This window comes from Nannospalax galili, unplaced genomic scaffold, assembly GCF_000622305.1.
Source record: "Nannospalax galili isolate Female #2095 unplaced genomic scaffold, S.galili_v1.0 scaffold1448, whole genome shotgun sequence".
NCBI lineage: Eukaryota > Metazoa > Chordata > Mammalia > Rodentia > Spalacidae > Nannospalax > Nannospalax galili.
The window spans coordinates 1,611,284-1,631,519 of NW_008358646.1; the positions used below are offsets into that span (position 1 = coordinate 1,611,284).

Genomic DNA, 20,236 nt, shown 5'->3' on the forward strand with positions numbered 1-20,236 from the left:
GGACCTTCCCCACCCTGCCTGGATGGAGCTGTTTCTCTGAATCACCCCCTGAAGATGGATAGTGAAACCAAGATCCAGGACTGGGGTGCAGTTCCTGGATTCCATCCCCCATACCAGGCTGACTAGCCTAGGCCCTGTTGTGGGCAGAGCCACCTGCAGATATGCTCACTTGCCCACCAGCAAACATCCACTCAGGACTCACCTGACTTTGTCCTCTCAGTCTCTACAACTTTCTTCTCCTGTGAGAAGGCACTCAGCTCCTTGTCTCTGTGGCTCTGGCTCCTGTCTCTGCTATCAAGCCTCTTCTCACAGATGCCCAGGCTTTGGCACCAGGTCCTGAGGCCTCCTTCAGACTGAAACTGTTCATTAACATCCTCTTCCTTCTGCCTGGGGCAAAACCAGAGACACTTGTTGGGTCTCTGGAGGAGAATCCCTGCAGCTGCTCCCAGTTCTGAGAACCAAAGACTCAGGGGCAATGGGAGGGGGGCTTTGAATAGGACTTTGTGTTCTGAGAAGATGGACAAAAGATATGATGCATCCTCTTACTTTCTTGGCCATATAAGGGTTAAAATGGGGACAAGCGGCTTGGGCTGCAGGACCTGGACAATGAACCTCCAGTTCCTGCAGGCAAACAATCCTTTTGAGTCACAACCATTATAGCCAAAGATTCAGAAGAGATGAGGATAGGCTTGGCTGATCCACTCTCAAATGAGGCCTTCCAAAGGAGGGGCTAGTTGTTGGGGCACTCTGGATCCCCCCAAGGCTGTTTGCCCATTTGTCTGGGCCTGCTACTATCTTGCACGAGACCCTTTGGCCTCTCCCTATTGGTTACTTCCCTTGGAGCTCAGCTGGCATTATTTGAAACACAAGCCAGGACTGATGCCACTAGACCAGGCTATTGGACAGAGTTCAGAGAGACAGCCACACTGGCTGGGGGAAGGTTTCTCTGGACAGGTGTACCAGAAAACGGTTCCTGGCATCAGGCCCCCTATGAAGGGATCATCAGCCACAGACTTATGATAGCATCTGTGCTGTGCAGGTAAGTAGAACCAGGGAGCAAGCAAGGAAGAGAAAGAAGTAGGGGAAGAGAGAGGGAAAGGGATTATCACCAGTTGACTACAGGTTCTTTTGCTCAATTCAGATAGAAATCATAAAATGCAAAGTGTAGGCCCTGCAGAGCCCCTTAGCCACTGGCATCAGTGACTCTCCTGGCAGCTGGAGCAAACACCCATAGCAGCTCTATGGACCTCTTCCATCAGCTTACAGCACCTAGCAGCTTGCCACTGCTCTTTGCCATCCTCCTGCTCAAAGCCCTCAGTGCTTTCAGTCACAGCTGCTGATCACTTCCAGTGCCAGCAACCTTCAGTGTTATCCCTCAGTCTGTTCTACTAGAGAGGAAGAGCACAACAGGCTACCATAACACATTGGAAAGAAAATTAGTTAGATCTTCCGCTGTGGCACAGAGGAGCAGTGCACAGACAGTCCTCAGTTAAACAGAAGAGCCAGGCCAGACATGTACAGCACCCTGTCTGCTCACCACAGACTTTCTGAAGTCCTGCTCATCTATGCACCAATCCTGGGCATACCTGCCCTGGCTGTCGTGGTGAGGTGGGGGCCATCTGAAGGGCTGCAGAGGAGTGGAACCATTTGGAGCATCAAAAGCTCCTCTAAAAAATTGTTTATTGTTAGTGGGGGGCATGTACACAGTGGAGATCAAAGGGCAACTTTGGGGAGTTGATTCTCTCCTTCTACTGTGGGTTCCAGGGATCAAACTCAGGTTGTCAGTCTTAACAGCAAGCACTTTTACCCACTGAACCATCTTGCAATTTCTTCATTTATTTTTAATCAAAAATGTTTTTGGAGGGGCTAGAGAGATAGCTCAGTGGTTAAGAGCACTGACTGCTCTTGAAGAGGACTGGGGTTTGGTTCCTGCACCCACATGGCAGCTAACAACCATCCTTAACTCCAGTTCCAGAGGATCTGACACCCTCTTCTGACCTCTGCTGTTGTATGACACGGGTGCCCTTATATAAGGCAATATACTCATACACATAAATATAATAAATAAAATATTTTTTAATTAAAAAAATTGAGGGGCTGAAGAGATGGCTCAGCAGTTAAGAACACTGTCTGCTCTTGCAGAGGACCCAGTTAGGTTTCTAGCACCTACATGGTATCTAACAACCATCTGTAACTCCAGTTCCAGGGGATCTGATGCTTCTCTTCTGGGCTTCACAAACATTACACACATGGGTACACTTAGATACACTCATACACATAAAATAAAAATAAATCAATCAAAACAATTTTTTGAGATGGTTCTTGGCATAAAGTCCAGGCTGGCCTTGAGCTCCTGCCTCAATCTCCCAAGAATATGAGATCACAACAGACCTATACCACTGCACCTGGTTGACAATTTATTATTTTAATATCCTTATTGTGTAATAATTCACAGACCATACATTTGGTCAATTTAAGTGTATACTTGAGGCTGGTATGATGTAGCTCAGGTTAGAGCACATGTTTAGCAAGCCTGAGGTTCTGAGTTCAAACCCCAGCGCTTAAAAAAAATGAAGCAACCAAGGAAGTGAAGAGAAAACCCACAGAGTGGGAGAAAATCTTCACCAGCAATACATCTGACAGAAGTTTTAATATCCAGAATATATAACAAACTCAAAAACGAAGAATCAAGAAAGTAACCCAATTAAAAGATAGGCTAAGGTACTGAACAGAGAGTTCTCAAAAGAAGAAGTAAAGATGGCTAAGAAGCATCTTAAAAGGTGTTCAACATCTCTAGTAATTAGGGAAATGCAAATTAAAACCACTTTAAGATTTCACCTTACCCCAGTCAGACTGGCTAAGATCAAGAGAACAAATGACACCAAATGTTGGAGAGGATGTGGGGAAAGGGGAACGCTCATCCACTGCTGGTGGGGCTGCAAACTGGTTCAACCTCTATGGAAAGCAGTGTGGAGAACTCTTAAAAAACTACAAATGAACCTACCATTTGACCCAGTTATACAACTCCTTGGCATATACCCAAAGAACTCATCCTATTGCAGAGACACTTATACATCCATGTTTGTTCCTGCTCTTTTCACAATAGCTAAGAGATGGAAGCAACCTAAGTGTTCCTCAACTGACGAGTGGATAATGAAAATGTGATTCATCTATATGATGGAGTTTTACTCAGCAGTAAAGAAAGATGAAATCATGAAATTTGCAGGTAAATGGATGGAACTAGAAATTGTCATACTAAGTGAAGTAACACAGATGCAGAAAAACAAACAACATATGTTCTCCCTTGTATGTGGATCCTAGCACCAAATCCTTATAGGTGAGTATATATCCAGACATAACTACAGGAACCAGGATAATGAAAAGGAACCAGGGAGGCTGTGGTGAGTCACCTGTCCTCTTGATCAAGGAGACCATGGAGACCCCACCAGATGGACTTGAACTAGTATTCAGTCTACAAAGAAGAGGGTCAACACAGAGGAAACATTTCCTCCATGCTTCCAAGAGAAGCCAGCCATGGTCGAGTAGGATCTTTGACTTATCATTATATAGATGGAACTGGTAAAAGTAAGGAGCCAGGGGCTCCTCCCAAGCTCATATGACCCCTGAGGAACAGATCCTCAAATGACCTTAAGAGTAAAATACCCAAAAGGAAAAGTATAATCAAAGATTAAAGGGATCAATATAATTCTTTAAGAGTCCATGTGTATAGCTAAAGGCTACATAACAAGAAACAATGCCAGACAGGAGATACCTTTGAGTTGTTGGCCAGGGTGACCCAAGAGACTTCCAAACAGTAACCTAGCATAGAACTGGGAAAATGAACAGCAGACCCCAATCTTATATAAAGGAATATTGGCAACAGCTTGCTGCTAGATGAGGAAGAGCTGATCTTCCTAAAACAAGGAACTCTAGATAGGCTGACTAGACTCAGTGGATGGACGAGCACTGGGGATTGGCTTGGGGCACTGACAACACAGTGGACAGTAACAGGATGACAGAGTATATGGACTCCAGTCAGGGGGAAGGCTATGGGAGGATGCCATTTGGGATGTGGGTATATAGATGAATAAGATTGTTTGGGATGTTCTGTATAAAATACACATAAAAAAATCAATAAATTAAAAATGAGTTATATTTGAGGAAGAAGCATAAAATTTGCTTCATTTTAATTAGTAGATGTGAAAAATGTCACCATTGAAATCTACCAGATGACTTTATATCCATGCTCAAGTGCCAGTGATCTCAGTGACTAGTAATAATCAGATACATAGAGATTAGAGACGCATGTGCAAACATTTAAGTGTTAGTTGCATTAAAAATGAGTTTTTCGGTATGAAACAGTATATTTTAAAATGAAATGGGGATCTTCTTTAAAGGTTAAAACCTCATTCAGTTTTATGTCTTATAGGGTTTATATTGAGTACAATGTTGTATAACTATATTAATTCAGCTGTGAACCTAAAAATTTACAGCCAATTTTGAAAGAGATGCATCTTTGCTCTGGAAATTATTATTGAATATGTCAATGCTATTGTAATGAAATGCTTCCAATTATGTTAATTATTTATTAAATAAATAATTTGAAAAAACAAATAAAGTATACATACATGTGGGTGGTTTTCATACAGCACAATTGGGCATACATCACTACAGCTAATTTTTGGACAAAAAATTCCTCCTTAAGGAGGAAAAGGCTTATTTTGGCTTATGGTCAAGGGAATGTGGTCCATCATGGTGTGGAAGTCATGGTGGCAAGAACATGAGGAGGCTTGTTTACATCACATCCACAGTCAGCAATCAGAGAGATGTATGCTGCTGCTCGACTCCCTTTCCCCAGCTCATGAGTAGTACCACCCATATTCAGGATCAGTCTTCCCTCTTCAGTTCGACCTTTCCCTCAAAGACATGCCAAGAGATGTGTTTCCATGGTGGTTCTAAATACAGCCAAGTTGACAGTGAGGATTAACCATCACAGCACATTCCGTGTGAATGGAGTTATGCTGTATCTTTCCCTTCATGGCTGGCTTATTTCACTGCACAGTATCTTCAAGTTTTACCCACACTGGACATGTAGCAGCATCTCCCTGTTTTGTGGGTGGCATAGTCCTGAACTGTCTGAACCTCCCACATCTTGCCATTCAGCTGTGTGTGGATGGTCACATGGCTGTTCCCACCGTTGGGCTGCTGGAATAGTGCTGCTGTGAACATTTGTGCACAAGTGCTTTTGTGGACATTGGTAGGTTTTGTTTGCTTGTTTGTTAATATTTTTACATGTATTTATGTATTCTGTATGAATATATAGGGGCACATGCCATGCATGCTTGTGGAGATCATGTCAGAGAAAAACTTGTGGCGATAGATCCTTTCCTTCAACTGTGTGAGTTCCAAGGATTGAACTTAGTTGTCAGGCTTGGCAGCAAGCACCTTCAGCCTCTGAATCATCTCACCAGCCTGGTCATTATAGCACAGACAACACACACACAGTGTACACAAAGCCCTAGGGGGCTGTGTCTGAGGGGGAAGCCCTGGCCTTTTCTTGCCCCAAGCAAGAGCCACATCTGGAGTCCCACCCTGGCTCTTCCCTCACATCAGTCCTAAAGTTACAGCAGAGGAGGTTCCCCTGAACCAACAGCCTTCCCTAGGGCAGTTCTCCCTGAACTCAGCCTTCCTGAGGATTAATGGCTGCAAGGACTTCAGGGTCTACAATGTTGTGACCTGTGTTAGACAGAGGTACCTGGGCATCTGCAGTGGTGGCTTCCATGGCCTATGGAGGACTTGCTCCCCATGAGGTCAAGGTAACTGAGGATCCCCAAGGAGAGTCACAGTTCAGTTTTGCAGACAAAAAAGTTGACCCTCCCTCCTCCTGTCACTTGGCTCATTGCCCCCATGGGAGTTCTAAGAAGCTGGACACTGTGACACAAGCAGAGGCTCCTGAGTACAACAGGCCTAGTTCTAGGGTCCAGGTCTAAACCATGCCATCTGGGTGGTTTTTCTGGTGCCCCTGTCTCCTCTGGCACACATGCCTGCTCTTGGATTACGGTGAAGGTGAGATGATGCAATGATGTAAAAGTGCCTGATGCTGGCTGCCATCAAGATTCTCAGCACCCATCAAGCAGGAACTAACCAGGCTCTGTAGGATTTCATCTGAATGCAATGTCTGGTACAGCAAAGCCAAAGAGCAGAAGGCAGCATGGAGGTGGCCAGTGCTGGAGGGAGGGTGGCCACTAATGGGCAAAGGGCTTCCACTGGAGTGAGGAACTTTTCTGGAACTACATGGAGGTGGATTTGCACATCCTGGTGAATTCAGATGCTACTGAATTGATGCTTTTGAGTGGATGAAAAGGTACAGTTCATGTTGCTGTAGTTTGGTTCCAGTGTGTAGGAAGGCCTGGTCGCTAGCCTGGTGCTACCAGAAAGAGATAAAAACTTGAAGAGATAGGTCCAGGTGGGAAGTTACAGTTCACTGGGGAGTGACCTTTGAGAGGACTGTGGAATCTTGGATCCTCCTTATTCTTTGTTTGAGACCTGGTGATAAGCTTAGCTGTTTTGCTGTGCCATGCACTCCTGCCATGTACAGTATCCCTATATGGCCCAGAGCCTCAGGATCCATTGACAATGCACTGGTATCAAAACTGTGTGCCATCCTGGGCCCAGGTTACATCCCTGTAATCTCTGCACTTGGAAGGCTGAAGCAAGAGGATCTTGAGTTCAAGGGTAACCTGGGCTATATAAGCCCAGTCTCAAAAAGCCAAAAATAGATTTTGAAAAAACCCAATAAAACAAAATAAACCTTAACCTAACAAAAGCCAACCAGCCTCCCAGCTTTAAGTCTTTCTCCTTATAAATTTACTACCTTGGGTATTAATCACAGTCCTACACAGCTGTCCCTACACATGCTGATATACCTTTTAATGCTATTAAGAGGAAAAACCTGCCAGCCACAATCAGCGCTGCATGGTCTCAAGGGTCCTTCTCTGACCAGAAGACACTGATTGGTCAGAGTACCAATTCCTTTTCTGTCTTTTGTTGATTTTTGTTTGTTTTTGAGCAGGATTTCACTCTGTAGCCCAGGCTGGCCTGGAACTCATAATCCCCTTGCCTCTGCCTCAACTTCCTGAGGGCTGAGATTACAGGTGTGTCCTGCCATACCTGGCCTCAGTCCTAGTTTTGCTCTTTTTTATTTTGTGTTGACACATAGTTATTGCATTCATTTTGGGGAACAGTATATTTCAATACCTGTGACTGATCAGTGACTGTGTGACCCTCATGTAAAACCTTTACCATTTCTTTGTGTAGGAAACATCCACACTCTCCTCCCTACTTTGAAGCATGCAGCTAACAAGAGGACTGGAGATGTAGCTCAGCAGAAGAGTGCTTCCTGAAACGTACCATTAACTGTTCCCATAGTTACCTACCTGTGACAACAGGGCACTAGAAGTCACTGACAGTGTTACTTCTTAGAACATGGAGTTAGCTGTGATAAATACACAGCGATGTGAAGGCTGGTGCATCAAGCCCCACCCTTCCTGGTTTCTGATGGCAAATCCACCTTGATTCCTCTGCAGTCTTTCCAGGACATGTGCTGACACCCAGGTTCATCTGGAATCTTACTTCTGCAGCCCTCATACTTTCTCCACAGAGGAGGGAGCTGGCAGTACAATATGACACTGTGACACAGATCTCCCAGCATGGAAGAAGCCAGTGGCCCTTCTCTCAGCTCCTCAACCTCCTCCTTTAAAGTGGGAAACAGACTGGTGCCACATCTAAGGTCCTTTCCCCTTCACATTCCTGCCATGGCTTCCTGGACAGCACCCCAGGGCCAAGTGTAAGCCTCCAACCTCCCATGTGAGGGGTGGCAGCAGTATTCTAGACCATTGGCTCCTAAGGGCAGGACGACCAGCTTCATGGGCCTTAGTCTAGGCAGACAGAAGGGCCTGATGTGTCCACCTTGAGATTCTTTGTCATCTTCCTCTCCGGGTCCCACAAATTGTGTAGCTGGTCATTCCTCTGACCAGGAAAGCATATGCTCCCAAATGGATAGTGCCTTGCCCACAGTGAGAGTTGGGGGACTGCATAGGGAGTAATGGTCCCCTGGGCTCCCTGTAAGACAGCCTCTTAGCCTCCAGCTCCATCGTTGGGCCATGTACACCCAGCAGCTTCCTACTGAGCCCTTCTCACCAGGAAGGAGGTAATCTGTGAGCACATACTGTACAGGACTCCTAATGCCCCTAGCATGGAAAGAAAGGGAGGATCCTGGAAGCAGCACCATGGACTTCCTAGTTCCATACAAATGCCCCATGGCTCATCTGCACTGGAAACTTGACCAGAGAGGTGGTGATCACCTGAGGCCACCCCAGAGAGGGTCTCTTGTAGACAGGGCCTCAGAGGACTTCTTGCCAGGAAGAGATGGGTACCTGAGAGGTCAGAAATGCTGGGAAGGAGCTCAGGATTTTAATCAGGACTCTCTCTCTCTCTCTCTCTCTCTATCTCTCTCTCTCTCTCTCCCCCCTTCCTTTCCCCTTGTCATATAACATAAGGAAGGCCAATAATGGGACTGCCATGGTGAAGGACTTTGGGGATACTCATCTAAGGCTTCAACAGGCTGTGACTGGACTCTTCAAATCCTGTCCATTTTGTGCCTAAAGAACAAAACTCCAGGCAATGACACTCCAGGGTGACTTGGCCTCTGCAGCTTACTTTGGAGTCACATGCTCTACGGGGCTGTGACAAGCCCACAGGAAACTGAAATACAGTGGAACTTATCTAGACCTCATTCCCAATGGCAAAGCAAGACCCTGTAGCACAGAGCCTGTCAAATGAATGCTGAACAGCATTCATATGACATTCACTAAAAGTGAAGAACAGGATGTCTGAATGGGCATAGGAGGTGATGGGTAGATATGATAACATAAAAAAACACACAGCATGCAAAAACCATGTGGCCACCTAGGAGCTGCCACAGTTCACACCATTCAGCATCCCAATAGAAGACTGAACCACGAATAGCTAACCTAGGCCATCAGCCTCACTCCTGAGCCTCCCCTGCTCTGCCCCATCGGGGCCAAGTTCTTACCATCCACAAACCCACAAGGGCTGGAAGTGCCCTCAGAAGCCTCTTCTCACCAGCTACCACATTCAGCAAAGTGGTAAGTGGGGTGATAGGGGTACCTATATCAGGATGTCACAAAGATCAGTAGGGCCTGGCAGGGGTAGACGCTCACAGCCATTGGTAAGCCTGTTGTCCATTGAACAGACAGGCTCTGAGAGGTCACTGTGCTTGTCCAGGGCACAGGTAATCAGCAGAGCTGAGTCTGAGGAGACCTGCAGGAGGCCAAGGGGTGTTGGTGAGACAGAGGTATAACAGCTCCGAGGAGAGAGGAGGAATGAGTGCCTCTGGAGTCCATGGCTCATCCTTCAGTCCTTGGTGCTGACATTTACAAATGCCTGATGCTCTCGCTCAACCTGAGGGAGCCGATGCTGCCCTAATCTGCCTGGCATTGCTCAGTCTTAAAATGATGGTGATTACCTGGCTGGACAATGGCAGTGGGAAGTAAGACAAGATTGATGCCAATCTCCCCCTCCCCAATCAGTCTCTTCCTCTCTCTGACTTTTCTTTCCCCCCCCCCATGCTTTAATGCATGACTCTTGCAAAGGCTACAGAACAGGCTTGGAAAACTGGGGCCCAGATTTATATGCATTGTCCAAGGTCTCCCAAGATCAAATAAAGCCCAAGTTCATACCAAGGAGTCTTGATTCTAAGTCCTTTGCTTTTTCCCAGATTCAAGTACATCTTCTTTGCCTGTTACCACCATCTGGGCCTTGGAGATGGATCACAGGAGGAGCAAGTATGAGGAGGCCACAAAGCAAATGCTGGGTCCTGCTGGGTCTCAGCTGGTGACCTGGCTCAGGGCTTAGCCTTGGCCCCTGTGGCTCTTGCCATAGCACCCCTGCGGTACAGCCTTGGTGGCCATGGATGGCCATATAGATAAGCCAATAGGGAGACACCAATGAAGTGCTTCTAAACAACAGCCTGCTACTCAGCCACAGAGAGGAGTGACATTCTACCACATGCTGGAAGACAGGATGCTGGGGAAGTGGCTCGCCAGCAGAGGCCCTATAGGGTACAACTCAATGTTGCAGAATGGTGAGAACAAGCCAATTCTCAGAGAGAGAAAGCATTTCTGTGGTTGTCTGGGACTGGAGGCTGGAAAGGAGAGGAGAGGATTTCTTTTGGGGGTGATGAAACATTAAAATCAACAGTGGTGATAGTTATATAACTGAAAATATGTGAAAAGCCATTTACCTATGCACTCTGAATGGGTGGGTCATATGCTCTGCCAATTAGTTCTCAAGGCAGTTGCTAAGAAATTGAAATCCTAGCAAGAGTACCTGTCTCTTAGCAGTGGTGGATAAAGGTGAAATGAAATGAGCTGATTCCAGAAAGATCATTGGAAGATGGAGGAGACAAGGATAATGGAGCAAGGCTCAGCCCAGGGTCTGGTACCCTAAGAGCACCTTGCAAACACAGCTACACCCTGCTGCTCAGTCTAGTGCTCCATGCAAGGGCAGGACTTGGGGCTGTGTTGACCATAAGATTCTTGGCCCTTCCTGGCCACACTGGAGCATCGTAATGGACATTCAATGCCACCACCCAGGCTCAGAGCCATAGTGATAATGCCAGCACTAGTCTAGGGCTGAGCCCCACATCTAAGGGGGCTTCTGGATTGCCTGTCTTGAGCTGAGCCTGGCATTTCTTGGTAAACTTGAGACTGTGTGGGTGTGGGTAGCTACCATCTATCTCACTAAGCACCAGGTCTGATGCAAGTACCTGCCTGTGACCCAGACCTTCAGGGGCTGGCCTTCCCCAGACAGGCCATGTACAGGACAGGCCTTGGGGACCAGTAGGTCCTAGACTTAGATGCACACAGAGCTATCTGGGGAGTTTTTTCAGTCCCTACAAGGGCTCCATCTACACTAACTGGCTGGCCTCTCAGGGTGGCACATAGTGTAGCATCCAGTAAGTTTCCCTGGAAACTGCTAGATACAGCCAGGAAGGGCAGCCATGTCAGCAGCCCTGGTTTTTCATCCCATCTGAGCACAGGGCCAAGGCCAGAGTCATAGTTCAGGACCAGATATTGACTCTGAAGATCTTGTCCCTGTCAGATCTGATCACCATGGGCAGAAGCGGAAGTCACCCCATAATGGTGCTCTCTGGGTTCCAAATATGGAAAAGCCTAAGAGGCAGGTTGAGGCCTGACCAGGCAGCCTCCACCACTCAACCTGGCCAGCTTGTTCAGATCTGGCTCCCCTGCTGCCAGTGTGGGCTGAAAACTCCTCCGAGAGCTATTTTGTGCCTGGATCATATGGACATTTTCCTCTTTCAGGAACAATTTATACTCATCAGAATAAATAGCATTCTTTCCAATAGGGTTTGGCAGTGCCACCTGTGTCTAGGGTATCCCGCTGGGCTCCAGAGTACTGATCATGCACGTCAGCCAGCTTTGCAGCCACCCCTAATCAACTCCTCCTGGGTCTTTGCCTGCTCCTAGCCTGTCTGGAAGGTCAGGGACTCTGATGTCCTGCCTGCCCTAGACCCAATCCAGACCCCCTCCCTGCAGACTTCCCAGGAGGCAGAGGGAGGCTTGTGACAAGAACAGTGCTCAGGCATAAGGGGAGGGACACAGGCAGGAGGACAGACCTCTTGTATAAAATAGATGAAGAAGTGGGTTGGGGCATCACAAGATTTTTGTCCAGGAAGTGGAGATTCCAGGAACCACCAGTTCAAGTGTCCCTTTTGAGCAAATTAAGAAAGAGCCTTCCTCCTCAATAGTGCAACTTGGTGAGAAGAATTCCAGCTAATCTTGGCTCCCCTTGCTTCTAGGCAAGGCAACTTACACAGTGCATGGATTAGTTACTTTTTGTTGCTGTGATAAAACACCATGACAGAGGCAACTTATAGAAGGAAGAGTTTATTTGGCTTATGGTTCCAGAGGGGCAAGAGTCCATCATGGCAGGAAGGCATGGCAGCACAGGTGGCTGGAGCAGAAAGTTAAGCGATCACATCTTCAAAAAGGCACAGGAAGCAGAGAAAGACTGAAAATCCAGCAAAGCTTAAGAACTCTCAAAGCCCACCCCCAGTGATGTGCTTCCTCCAGGAGGGCCACAACTCCTAAAGGTTCCATGACCCTCCCCAAACAGCGCCATGAACTGGGGAGCCTATAGGGGACATTCATTCAACCCACTGCAGTGCACAACTTGAACAACAGAAGAAAGACCGTGGACACTCTTGCCTTGCATACTCCTGGCTCCACAATGACAACACAGACAAAAGGGACTAGTAGCTCATCAACCAAGAATGCCATTGTAAGTGCTCGGAATGGAACAGAGAAAGGTCTGTTCGCATTGATGTGGTCTGTTGGCTGCAGATGGGAAAAGCAGTCCTTATGAAGCAGGTGACAGAGAAAAGGCTAGAAGAGAGGTGATGCGAGCCAGGCACAAGGTAAGGGTGAGCAGAGTGCTCTTGTACAACCTTCAACAGAGTCCAGGGTGATGAGCTCAGCCTGGTGGCGCCAGGAGACTTGTAACTAAGTGCATACACAGCAGCCCTGGGCAGAGGGGAGAGCACAGTGAAGGGGGACAAAGCCCAGCACCATCCTTGGCTAATCCATAGAGGCAGGCTGGCCACTCCATTCTCCCTCCCCCTCCTTCCTTTGAGAGGCAGTGGTGGCTCCCAGCGGTTAGGAAACTGTAGGCTGAAAGCTCAGCTCCAGGCAGGTGGGAAGCAGGTGAAGGCTGAGGCAGGAAGACCACAATCATCCCAGCTACTCAGGAAACTAACGTCTTGAGTCACAAATTTGAGACCAGCCTAGGCAACATCAAGACCCAGTCTAAAAAAATATATTGTTTTTAACTAAACATGAAAAATAACAATTGTAACTATTTTGGGAATACTATGTGGCATTTTGGTTCCTATATCCATTGCAGTAATGTTAAAATTTGATTAAATATGTCAATCTCCATTTCTCATTTCTTTATAGTGAAAACATTCAAGCTTCCTCCTTAGCTTTTTGAAACATTATTTTGTACAAGAACATGATTAACCTTTTTTTTTTTTGTCTTTTTTTTTGAAGCAGGGTCTCCCTGTAGCCCCAGCTGTCCTGGATTCACTATGGAGACCAGGCTGGCCTCAAACTCACAGAGATCTGCCTGCCTCTGTCTCCCATGTGCTGGGATTAAAGGCATGTGCCACCATGCCCAGCTGTGATTAACCTTTTTTAAAGACAAGAAATGAAGACCCAGATAGGTGTGGTGACTTGCCCCAGGCCACACAGCTCTTAGGTGGTAAAGACTGAACAGGTTAGCACAACGGAAAGCAGGACAGCAGCACAGGGACTGAGGATGGCTGCCCTGAGCAGAGGCTGGAAGTGGCTTTCCCCAGAAGCTAAGCAACAAGGCCGTAGAGTGTCAGAGAGGTAGAGCTGCAGCCCAGAACTGCAGCCAGCAGCCTTAAGAGCTCCTCCTTAGGGACCTCCATTACAGAGCAGGAAAAAATTTCAGGATGAGTCTGAGTAAAGCAGTTAGCAAGTGTATTAAGAGATAAGAGACTAGGGGCTGGAGAGATAGCTCAGCAGTCAAGAGGGCATACTGCTCTTGCAAAGAACTTGAGGTCAGTTCCCAGCACCCATGTCAGGCAGTTCAGCTTACAAGAAACTGCCTGTAACTCCAGCTCCAGAGGATCTGCCACCTGGATACCCTCTTCTGGCTTCCATGAGCTCTGCACTCAGGTGCATAAACCCTCAGAGAGACACACATATATACATAATTAGAAATAAAAGTGGAAAAAAAAAACTTTTTTGAGACCAGATCTCCCTGTAGCCCCAGCTGGCCTGGAACTTGCAGTGTAGACCAGGCTGGCCCCCATATCACAGAGATCTGCCTGCCTCTGCCTCTTAAATGCTGGGGAAAAAGATGTGAGCCACCACACACATGTCCAGGGCTCATGTTTTGAATGTTTCTTCTCCACTTGGTGGTACTGTTTTGGGGAGACTGTGGAACATTGAGGAGGTGGGGCTTAGCTAGCAGACGTTGGTAGGAGCAGATCTCTGAAAGTCATACTTGGCCTCTGGTTCTGGCTACTCTCTACTTCCTGGTGCCTATGGCATATACTACCACCATGCCTTCTTCCTGTCTTGTGTTGGAAGCTCTATGAAACCAAGAGCCAAAATAAATGTTTCCTCTTGTTTCTGTCAGGTATTTAGTCACAGTGATACAAAATAACTAGAACTGATACAAACATTCAATTGAAAAGAGATGCCTTGGGGTATGTGATGGTTAGCTTTAAATGTCTACCTGAGCCAACCTAGAATTACCTGGGAAGAGAGCCTCAGTGAGGGGTTGTCTTCATTGGTTTGGCCTATGGGCAGATTTGTGGAGGACCCAGATTTGTGGGAAGACCCAGCCCAATGTGAGTGGCATCATTCCCTAGGCAGGGGTCTTGAACTGCATAAGAGGAGAAATGGAGCTGAGCATGAGCAAGTGAGAATGAATGTATTCCTTTCTCTGCCTTTGACTATGGATGTCATATAACTAACTGAAATTCCTGCCTTACTTTCCCCACAATGATGGACCGTAACCTGGAATTATAAGATGAAATAAGCCCCATAAGTTGCTTCTTCTCAGGGTATTTGATAACAGCAACAGAAATGAAACTAAAACAGGGTGATAGGCTGGAAAAGAGTTACCCAGGGGAGTGTTTTTCTGGGTTCAGCCACTTAGAGGCCAATGCAACTGTGGTCCAAAGGGGTCCACATGGTGCTGGTTTTTCAGATATGCAGAATACAAGGGCTATGGGATCATAAAGGCTTATTGGCCAGTCAATCTAGCTGAATCAGTGAGCTCTGGGCTCAGTGAGAGACATGACATTGACCTCTGGCCTCCATGCACACATATGTATACATGTGTATATATACCCACACATAAACATGTACATACACATACAACCCAAAAATAAATAAATAAACCCCTAGAGGCAGGCTTTTGAGGTTATAGCCAGTCCTTAGTTGCAGCTGTTCTTGGCTTCCTGACCCACTAGGCTGTGAGGGACCTCCACCACTTGTTTCCATAGCCACTAACTCCACCAAGCCTCTCCTGTTATGATGGACTGAAATCTCTAAGAAACTATGAGCCAAAATATTTTTTCTTCCATGAAGTTGTTTCTGTCATGTATTTAAGTCACAGAGAATAGAAGTCATTGACAGAGCTGCCCAAGGAACATGCTGCAGGCTTACCCCTAACATGACCACTGGTGTAACTGGTCCTACTGGATCCTATGCAACTTGCAGCCCTTCAACAGCCACACTTCTGAAAAATCCTATATTGTCTAGGTAATTCACTTAGCCTTGACCACTTGGAAATCCCTGGTATCAAAGGACTCTGAGTTGAGAAGACAGGGGAAGGTTATGAGTTCCGTTTTGGCCACCTGAAACAAAGGCATCTTTGAGACACTTTGGGGCAGAAATGGAACAGCTGTAGGAACACACAGATCCTTGGGACATCTGAACCTTCAGAGAAGCCTTGGAAAGTTTTAAGAAAAACCTTGAAGATTTCTTTATGAATTATGTGACATGTTTTAACCTTCATCCTGACATAATTAATGATGTGAGGCTCAGGGTCTGTGGATGAGGAAATGGTATGGATTGAGGTATTAAGTAGCTTGTTTTAACAGTGCTAGGAATCACTCACATGCCAGCTGGAGTTGCACCTGGCAGGTTCAAATCATGGTCATAGAGTCACTGGAGGATTCTACCAGAGCTCTAATTCTACCACGGGGAACAGTGTGGGCCCAGGAAGGACATAACCCTTAGAGAATCCAGCTGTAAGCCATATTGCCTCTGAGTTGAGGCTGCTTTCTGTTCAAATGACTGTGAGCTGGCAAGAAGCAAATGGGACAGTATCAGCCAGGCCTTGCTTGGGGCAAGCCTGTACACCAAAGGTGGTAAATCAGACTAATTGAGTGATAAGTCCACCACAGAAAAAAGCCCTTCAGAATTTCAGAGACAATTGTCCAAATGATTTTTTAAACACCACTTTTGATGCAATCACTTCAAAGAAAAATAAAGAACCTTTGTGAATAAATCTAAAGAAAGGCATGTAAGACTTTGCCTTAGTCTCTTCTGTTGCTATGACAAATAATCTGACAAAAGAAGCTTAAGTGGCTGGAGAGGTGGCTCAGAGGTTAAAGCACTAGCTTTTGGGCAGAGGATCCAGGTTCAAATCCCAGCACCCACATGGCTGCTAAGAGCTGTCCATAACTCCAGTTCCAGGGGATCTGACACCTTCTGACCTATTCTGGCATTGCACAACATGGGTACACTTACATACATGCAGGCAATACACTCATACACATAAAATAAAAATAATAAAATACTTTTTTTTTGGGTGGGTGCAGTGAACTTTATTGATGGTATTCAAGAGAGTAGGGTGCCCTAAGCCCCTCCCCTTCTTCTGGGGGTCTAGGATAGAAATTGTGAAGGGAGATAGTGTGTTGGGGGCTGAGTTTGGGGAAGGAACCCCCAGCCCAGGGCCTCTCTCTTACTCTTGGTGGAGTGAGTGGTTCAGGGCTTCTTTCCCCTTGGAGACCATGTGGACCATGAGGTCCACCAGCCTGTTGCTGTAGACAAATTCGTTGTTGTACCAGGAAATGGGCTTACAAAGTGCTCATTGAGGGTAATGTCAGAGCTAGCTTCAAAGATAGAAGAGTCAGTATCACTGTTTAAGTCGCAGGAGACAACCTGGTCCTCAGCATAGCTCAGGACGCCCTTTAGGGGGCCCTCAGATGCCTACTTCACCACCTTCTTGATGTCATCATATTTAGCAGCTTTCTTCAGCTGGCAAGTCAGATCCAGACAGCCATATTGGGAGTAAGAACACAGAAGGCCATGCCAGTGGATTTCCCATTCAGTTCTGGGATGATCTTGCCCATAGCCTTGGCAGCCCCAGTGAATGGAGAGATGATGTTCTGGGCAGCCCCACGTCCTTCATGCCACAGTTTTCCGGAGGGGCCATCCACAGTCTTCTGGGTATCTGTAACAGCATGAATTGTGGTCATGAGTCCGTCAATGATGACAAACTTGTCATAGGTGACCTTGGCTAGGGGTCTAAGCACTTGGTGGTGCAGGGGGCATTTCTGACAATGTTGGAGTTGTCATATTTTTCGTGGTTCATGCCCATAACAAACATGGGGGCATCAGCAGAAGGGGCAGAGATGATGACCCTTTTGGCTCCACCCTTCAAGTGGAAGTGAGCCCTGGCCTTCTCCATGGTACTGAAGACCCCAGTAGACTCCACAACATACTCGGCACCAACATCACCCCATTTGATGTTGGCCAGGATCTTGCTCCTGGAAGATAGAGATGACCTTCGCATTGATGATAAGTTTTCCATTCTCAGTCTTGACTCTACTATTGAACTTGCCATGGGTGGAATCATACTAGAACATGTAGACAGTGCAGTTGAGGTCAATGAAAGGGTCATTGATGGCAATAATGTCCACTTTGCCAAAGTTGAAGGAGGTCTTGGTCATAAGTCTCCCAAAAAAGCCAAATCCGTTCACTCTGATCTTCACCATCATGCCTGAGGGATGAGGCTGGCACTGCACAAGAAGATGCTGCTGTCTGTAGAACATGGAGGAACAGAGAGCCCTGTTCATTATCTTAAGAAAAATGTGCAGAACACCAAGATGCTCTGCAAATCCGTTCACTCCGACCTTCACCATGGTGTCTCAGGGACTAGGCTGGCACTGCGCTAGAAGATGCGGCTGTCTCTAGAACGGGGAGGAGCAGAGAGCCATAATAAAATACTTTTTTTGAAAGCAGCATAAGGTAGAAAAGATTTATTCTGTCCGTCATGGTGGGGAAGTCAAGATGGCAGGAGTTTGAAGGAGCTGGTTACATTGCATTCAGAACTGGAAAGCAGAGTCATGAATTCAGGCTCCTCCTCAACTTGCTTTATCCACTTATACAGTCCAGGATACCAGCCAGAGAATTGTGCCACCAATATAGGTGGGTCTTCCTACACAATGAACATAATCAAGATAATCCTCCACAGGTATGCCCAGAGGTTCATCTCCCAGGTGATTCTAGATTCTATTAAGATGAAACACTAACTCTGGTGGTTTGAATAAGAAATATCCCCTATAGACTCAAGTATTTGAACACTTTGTCTTCAGTTGGTGATGCTCTTTGGGGAGGTCATGGAACCTTTACAGGGTGTAGACTTGCTGGAGGAAGCACATCACTGGGGGTGGGTTTTGAGTGCTTATAGTCTAATCCCACCTCCAGTTCACTCTCTCTTCATGTTTGTGGTTGAAGATGTGAGCTCTCAGCTTGCTGCAATGCCTCCCCTGCCATTATGGACCACCCCCCACATCTGGAACAATAAGCCCAAACAAACTCTTCATTCTATAAAGTTGCCCTGGTCATGGTATTTTATCACAGCAACAGAAAAGTAGGTACTACACTAACCATCCCAGCCCCGCACACTAAAAATCATAAAGCACTGCCAGATGTGGCTGTGCACACCTATAATTCTAGCACTCAGAAAGTAGAGGTGGGTGGACTGTGAGTTTGAGGCCAGCCTGGACTACATAGTGAGACCCCATCTCAAAAATACATAAGGGGGCTAGAGAGATGACTCAGCAGTTAAGAGCACTGGCTGCTCTTCTAGAGGACCCAGATTTGATTCCCAGCACCCACATGGTGGCTAACAACCATTTGTAACTCCAGTTCCAGGAGATCTGATGCCCTCTTCGGACTCCACAGGCACTGCATGACATAGGTGCACTTACATACAAGTAGGCAATACACTCATACACACAAAAATTAAGAATAATAAATAAAATATTAATTAAAAAATGAAGATGCAAAAAGATTATGAAATATTACTGAGAGAACTTGTTCAAGGACCCAAGTAAATATAGATGCTCCTTGACTTACAATGGAATTATATCCCAATAAATCCATCTCAAGCCAACTGCATCACAAATGGAAAATGCCTTGAATCCACCTACATGTTCTTGCAGCTGAACACTGCAGTCTACTCTTCATCCTGGTAATTATGGAGCTGCCTGGGAGCTGTGGAACCAGCCTCTGCCAGCATCTCAAGAAAAGGTCAGATTGCATATCACACCAGCCTGGAAAGAACTAAACTGCCACTTGGAAGTCATCTGGTTTTGTGAAGTAGAACTCATACCCCAAACCATCACAACAAGCCAAGGATCATCTGTGGAGAAATATGTTATTTGGGAGGGAAGACTTGCTGCTCTAAATGCTATATCTACAAATGGATCTATAGACAACAACTGTCCCCATTAAAATCTCAGCAGGGGGCTGGAGAGATGGCTCAGTGGCTCAGAGCCACTGGTTGCTCTTGCAGAGGACCCAGGTTCAATTCCCAGCATCCACATGGTGGTGAACATCCATCCATAACTCCAGTTCCAGGGGAATCTACCATCCTCTTCTGACCTCCATGGGAATTGCACAACACAGGTGCACTTACGTGCATGTAGGCAATATAGTCGTACACATAAAATTAAAATAATAAATAGAATATTAAAAAATAAAGTCTCAGAGTTGAGTGTGTGTATGTGCATGTGTAGACACTGACAGGTGAATTGTAAGTTGATATAAAAATACAAAGGATTGGGGGCTGGAGAGATGATTCAGTAGTTAAGAGCACTTGCTACTCTTGCAGAGGACCTGGGTTCTGTTCCCTGCACCAATTTGGTGGCTAACAGCCATCTATAACTTTAGTTCCAGGGAATCTAACACCCTCTTCTGGCATCCACGGGCATTGCACATACATGGTGCTCTACATACATGCAGATAAAAGTCATACACATAAAATAAAAATAAATATATATAAAAAATTTTAAGAATACAAAGGATTCAAAAAAAAAGTCAATGAAAAAAGAATAAAACTGGGGCTGAAGAGATGGCTCTGTGGTTAAGAGCACTGACTGCTCTTGCAGAGGACCCGGGTTCGATTCCCAGCACCCACATGGTGGCTATGAACCGTCCTTAACTCCAGTTCCAGGGGAATCCAAAGCCCTCTTCTGACCTCTGCAGCATTGCACGACACAGGTGCAGTCACATACACGCAGGCAATACGCTCACACACATAAAATTAAAATAATAAAATATTTTAAAAAAAATAATAA

General features: G+C 46.3%; 1 pseudogene; it reads right to left on the reverse strand.

The window, feature by feature from the left end:
* Positions 1-16,611: 16,611 nt before the first annotated feature.
* Positions 16,612-17,647, reverse strand: LOC103724850 (annotated as a pseudogene).
* Between the last annotated feature and the right edge of the window lie 2,589 nt (positions 17,648-20,236).